Source organism: Mytilus edulis, chromosome 11 (assembly GCF_963676685.1).
Source record: "Mytilus edulis chromosome 11, xbMytEdul2.2, whole genome shotgun sequence".
Classification (NCBI taxonomy): Eukaryota; Metazoa; Mollusca; class Bivalvia; order Mytilida; family Mytilidae; genus Mytilus; species Mytilus edulis.
The window spans coordinates 43,211,155-43,218,046 of NC_092354.1; positions in this window are offsets into that span (position 1 = coordinate 43,211,155).

Below are 6,892 nucleotides of genomic sequence, written 5' to 3' on the forward strand. Positions count from 1 at the left end.
GTCTAAAATTCGTAGAAAATATTGGATATATAAGTTGATTTTAAATGGATATTATGATTTTCGTAATTTAAGGAATACGATCTTTAAATTGATACATAGTTTTGGATTTTATCTATTAATTCTCGATGTGTTTTGATTGTGATGGATAACTTTGTCGCGTTGTCGCCAATGTAACTTTAACATAATGGCTGACCAATCGAGCATAAACTCGTTACAAGAACTTTCTGGCCTGGCCAAGAATAGTTCGAATACTGACAAAAGTGGCATTCCAACAAGGCTTATTTCGCCTGGTTATAATATCAATGACGATATTAATGATAACGTTTTTGAAGCAACTGTTGAAAACGCCGCGTTTGGAGGCGGAGCTTCAGCTGTCAATCATGACAGAGTGCCGGAAGTGATACCGGATGTTTACAACATTTTGTTGCAAAATCAAATTCTCATGCAAAACATGATGAAAAAACAGATGTTTTCGACTACTGATAGTAGCAACAATGTAAATAAAAACAATTCTAGAAAATCGACTCAGGAAATGATTTCCATTCTTTTATTGTCCTTGAAAAAATGACTGTTTTATACACATCCATTGGCAAATATTTTATACAAGATTCGCATCTTCATATAAAAAATTATACAAATACTAATGAAATCAGTGGCGGATCCAGAAATTTTCATAAGGGGGTGCCCACTGACTGCCCTAAGAGGGGGCCCGCTCCAGTCATGCTTCAGTGATTCAAATCAACAACAAAAATTCACAAAAGAGGGGGACCGCCCCCCTCCCCCCTGGATACGCCTTTCGAAATTTTTGAATACTATGAATCGTTATCAAGCTGGTCATTTTTACTCTGACGATCGCGACTTCAAATCTTTTAAAACCTAAATATCAATAACCGTAAATCTGGGACTACATGTCTACCAAACAATAATAAAAAGTTAAATGTTTAAAAAACCTATTGATGCATTCCCCCCAAAAAAGATATACATTACCTTATGAAATAACGTAACTAAAAATAAATCTACTTTGAACTTCCAAATTCCGTATTTGTTAACAGTTAGCAAATAAACAGTGTCTCTGCTTAAGTGAAGAGGTTCAATAGAGGGTGGTTGATGTCATTTATATATTTTTACAGATTATATCTCCTATAGCTGCAATCGTGTTTAAAGTAACGTAGTTTTTTCCTTTTCACTTTTGAGCATTTTTTTTTTGTACTCAAATAAAAATCAACGAACAGAAACCCAATTTCCCGGAATTAATTTCACACCAGGTTTGTTGAGTCTTTTAATATTCTTATTATTCATAGTATCACAGCTTCAAAAGGACACTTTAGTTTCATACAGTTAGGAACTTTGTTCGAAATTGCGATTATGATACCAGTAGTGTTGAGGTAGACTGAAAAGTTGGCCAGAGGGGGGGGGGGGGGGTGGGATTTAAACATCTTAAAGGGAATAGCGTAGAAAATTAATACCCTATAAGCTAGTCAGTGTCCTCATTTTTGTTTTTTATTTTCAATATTTTTTTCCAAAAAGGGATGGAGCAAAACATGGTTTTGGCCACCTCAGCCCCGATACACCCTGAAATTGAGCATCTGTAAAAAAAAATAATAAAACATCAACAATTATTTTGAAATGAATACTAAATATATCGAAGATATGGGGTATACTAGTACGCCAATAATGACAAATAACAAAAAAAGTTGTTTGCAAAATACAAGTTCCATTTCTGTGTGTATATTTATATACATGGTGTAAAATTTTCAATTTACGGTATACCGTAAATGGGACAGCAAACGAACGACGAATAATCGAAAGAACTTTAGAGGTCAAAGTTAATAGCATTTATTTTCTCCTTTTAGACCAGTGGCAATTTTTAATTCGACCTGTTGTAAAGTCAATAATCTTATTGTTAAAAACTGTATGTTGACAGACATGTCTTTATATTTTTTTCTCGATGATTTATTTTCTTATTTATGTATTCCCACATCTTTTTAAATTCTTACATGTATAACTTTTCAGATACGAACTTTTTATTTTGACTCTGATCCAATGAATCTTTGCTTTTCTTTCTTAGAATCTAAATGTCGCGTTTTGAGCGAAGAAGCAGCAAATATCAATTTTGAAGTCTTTTGTTTTACCATGCATGCAGACGGGGATTGAACCGACGACCTCCCTCAATCGTTGCAATAACGCCACAACGAGACCACCAAGACATTTAAGTCCTACATAACGTTAATTAATGCAATATTTCCAATTTGCTACTAATTCATAATGGTAAAAGATATTTCCATGCATGCATGTGGTCTACTGACTTAAGACATGCGCGTATTCAGACGGGGTCCAACCGGCGCGCGCACCTCTAAAAAGAAAAGAAATGTAATATAGGTAAAATTAAAACAATTTGCATGTCAAAATAAGATCCTTTCAATCCTTATTCTGAGGAGCTCTCCCCCTTACATGTAAACATCAATACTCAATATCGTATATTCAAAATATTGGAACCAATCACATGCAACTCATAGATACAGTACTATGCAGTGCTCAAGTTAGTCAACAAACATGTTTGTGTTGTGTTTTCTTATTAAGAAGTTGGATTTACAGTATTTAGTGGAAAGGAGACTGTTATTTTCTTACCAGTATGACAGAAGTACGATCTTGAGGTACCAAAGTGACTCCTTTTGTAGCCTCTTGTTATTGTATGATATATAAGGCCACAGGGCAAATACTTGCTTCAATAACTACTACCAAGGTCAAAAAGACAATTAAATAGCAATGGTATGGTTTACAGTAGTATAAAAGGAATTAAGTGAAGGTCATCATAGCAAGGGAGACACAGGTTTTAGAAAATTATGTATACAAATTATTTTACGTATATAAAATAAGATGTAGTATGATTTATGATTAACATGTCTTATTTTTAAATTTTCACACGGGACCTTTGCTAAAAAATTGTAAGAAAAACAAAATATCAATGTCCATCTCCATCTGCATACATTAATTTATTCTGGTAATACAATTGGCAAAAAGAAATTCAAAAATATAACTTTAAATTCAGATTTTGCATGCGAAAATTGCAATAGGATAGCCTTCGAAAAAAAAACCACACCTCTCATTTTATATTTAAATAACATTACTTGTATGCAACATTTCTTGAACTTTTTTAAATTTTCAACAAAATATCCATGTCCATCTATACACATGTTCTGGTTCACACAATTGGCAAAAAAAGAAAAAGCTTACTTTAAATTCAGATTTTTTGTTGTTGCGAAAACTGCGACGGGATAGTCTCTGCAAAAATATAAAAACACCTCGCATTTTTTAATAACATTATTTGTATATAACATTTCTTGATATTAATCTCTCATTTTTTCCATTTTCAAAAATCGAAATAATTAAATGGCCGCAAACCTTTCTGAATCTATAATGTAGTAAACCATCAAATTTCTTTACAAGGCTGAAACAGTTTTACATTTGACCTATATACAATGTACTAAAGGTTAAGTACAGGTCAGATTAAAAACTAACTGGACAGTGGTCATTGAATGTTTACGTCCGGTTTGACTGGAGGACGTTTACCCGACATGTGAGGGTAAAGGAAATTGTTACGTACGCTCTCTGCAGGTTTCGGAATTTTATTGAAGAGCCAATTTGTAACCTGATCTGTTCAAAAGAAGAAAAAAAACATATGAAGGTTTGGATGCATGGAGTTTAAGGAATAAAGAATCAATTGAGTGTGCCAATGCTACTGAATAATGGGCCAAGAAAATAAAATTGATAGAAATGGTAAAAATGAAAACTTAGGAAAACGGGTAAAACAAATAAAGAATAGCGAGAGAAATTCTCATAATAATGGGGCTCTAAAATATAACCAATAGAGAATAGTAAGCTAACATTATTTAGAATAGAGAAAAAATACCCTTTAAATCCAAGAATACAGAAGTAAAGACCCCCTCCCCCCATCCAGACCCTATTACATTACCCTTCTTTATATTTTCGCAGGCGTCTTCAGAGTCCATATTAACGTATTTACACTTTTGGTATTTTGCTGAATCTTGCCTCCGAATGACCTTAGATCTACTCCGAATCACCTTTTGACGTCAAGCAACAATCACTTTTAAATTGTGACGTCAAATAATTTAAATTATGATGTCAAAGTTTACGGGAACCTGTGTGATTTTACGTAATGGCGGACAAATTTGCATACAAGTGTAAATACGTCTATTCATCTCGAACTCTACGAATTAAGGTTAATCATTATATCCCTTCTCCGGAATACCTCGCTGAAGTACGTCCATTATTCATAGTTCATTATTCATTATTCAATAATGAATAATGAAATAGTTCACTATTCACTATTCAATATTAAACAAATGAATAATGAATAATGAAATAGTTTATGTTTCATTATTCAACTTGAAGCGGTGAATAGTGAAATAAACATAAAAAAAAATTTACTGTGACACTATAGCTATATCCTGCCACAATACGCGTAAAAATGAGGAAAAAGCCAATTTGGAATAAAGAAATGGATATTTTGAATAATGGACCGTTCAGCCCCTAATTACAGATATATACAATACCTCAATCGAAAGCTTATCAAGAGAGGAACAAAAGGTATATAGTCAATATGTTCAGCAACGGATATTATAGGAGTAACGAAGGACATACATATCGAATTACGCGTGCAAATAAATAAATAGTCAATTTTGAATAATGAAATGGATATTTTGAATAATGGAATGGACTGGCATGTCCCTTCAGCTACTATTTAAGATCCTTGAGCGACACGTAAAACTCATTTGATGAATTTTCTAAACAAATATAATCTATTGTATTTCATGCAATCAGGCTTTCGTGCAAACCATCTTGTCAAACTGCTATGACTTCTTTTTTAGATAAATGGTTAAAAGCCGTTGATGAAGGAAATTTAGTAGGGGCAGTATTTTTAGATCTGTGTAAAGCCCTTGATCTTCTAAATCACAAACTGCTCCTTCAAAAATTACAAAAATATAAATGTTCTTATAATTCAATTCATTGGTTTACGTATTTAGCTGATTGACATCAAGTCGTATCAATTTCAAATACTTTTTCAGATGTATCTACATTAAAAGCAGGTGTACCTCAAGGGTCCGTTTTAGGTCCTATATTATTCTTAATATTTATTAATGATTTGCCTTTGTGTAATCCTAATCATAATCTTAATCTTTTTGCTGATGATAGCACTATTTCTGTAATTGGAAACGACAAAAGGTATATAAGTCAGACACTCAATGTTGTACTAGAAAATATTTGTCAATGTGTTGATGAAAACAAAATGTTAGTAAATGTGTCAAACACAAAGACTATGTGTATAGGTTCAAAACAAAAACTGTCTGTGATGTGTAATGACACATTAAATGTACCATTAATGGCCAAAAGGTTAATGAAAGTCACTGTGAAAAAGTCCTGGGTATTTTTGTTGACAAAACTCTTTCTTGGTATGATCAAATGAATCATATAATCAAAAAAGTTAATTCTTCATTAGCTTTATTAAAAAGAATCAAGAAATACCTGAATCACAATGCACGGTCGAATTCTATTTTACAATGCGTATATTCTTCCACATTTGGATTACTGTTGTTCAGTTTGGGGAAACTGTAACAAGTTTTTAGTTGACAGTTTACTAAAATTGCAAAATAGGGCAGCTAGAATTATTTTAAACGAACACGATATTCGTAAACCATCTATTGAACTATTTAAGGAATCTGGAATTATTCCTGTTACTAAGAGAATATTTTACCACAAATCATTATTAATGTATAAATCAAAACACCAACTGGCACCAAAATATTTATCCAATCTTATTGTGCCTACAAGAAGTAAACAATCGTACAATACTCGACTTTCATCATCGGATAATTTTATTGTCCCTAAATTAAATACAGAATTATACAAATCAAGTTTTTCTTTTAGTGGTCAAAAAGTGTGGAATTCACTGTCCAGTCAAATTAAAAATCAAAAAGTATATCTGCATTCAAAAACTCTTACAAGTCATTTTATTTTTAAAAGTGTTAAATTTATAAGTTAAGCCACAATGTATATCATAGGACTGGTGTATTTGTTGTTGTTGTTGTATAAAGAAAGGCAACAGTAGTATACCGCTGTTCAAAACTCATAAATCCATGGACAAAAAACAAAATCGGGATAACAAACTAAAACCGAGGGAAACGCATTAAATATAAGAGGAGAACAACGACATAACACTAAAATGTAACACACATAGACAAAATCCCACGAGAATAACAAATATAACATATATATATAACATCAAAACCAAATACATGAATTTGGGATAGACAAGTACCGTGACACGTCTTATCGCAATGTGAATTTACACTCAAAAATAAGAGAAAACAAACGACACAACGTTATAATGTAATACACACAGAAACGAACTATAATATAATAATGACCATATTCCTGACTTGGTACAGGGCATTTTTAAAGGAAAAAATGGTGGGTTGAACCTGGTTTTGTGGCATGCCAAACCTCGCACTTTTATGGCCATATGAAATATAACATCAAAATGACAACACAGGACTACAATATAAATAAATTGGAGAACACAATTGACAAAGAATCACACGAACAACAGCCAACAAAAGGCAACAAGTTCAAAATTTGTATACGCCAGAAGTGTATTTTGTCCACACAAGACCTATGTGTGACGCACAGATACAAAAGTTTGAAAGCCGAAACGAGTACAAAGTTGAACAGCATCGAGGACCAAAAGATCAAAAAGGTTGTGCCAAAAACGGCAAGGGTTTTCTGTTAAGTTACCAGAAAATCCCTATAATTTAGAGTAATTTATACTTTTGCAAACAGTAAATTTAATAAAATGAATATACAAAAGATGTAC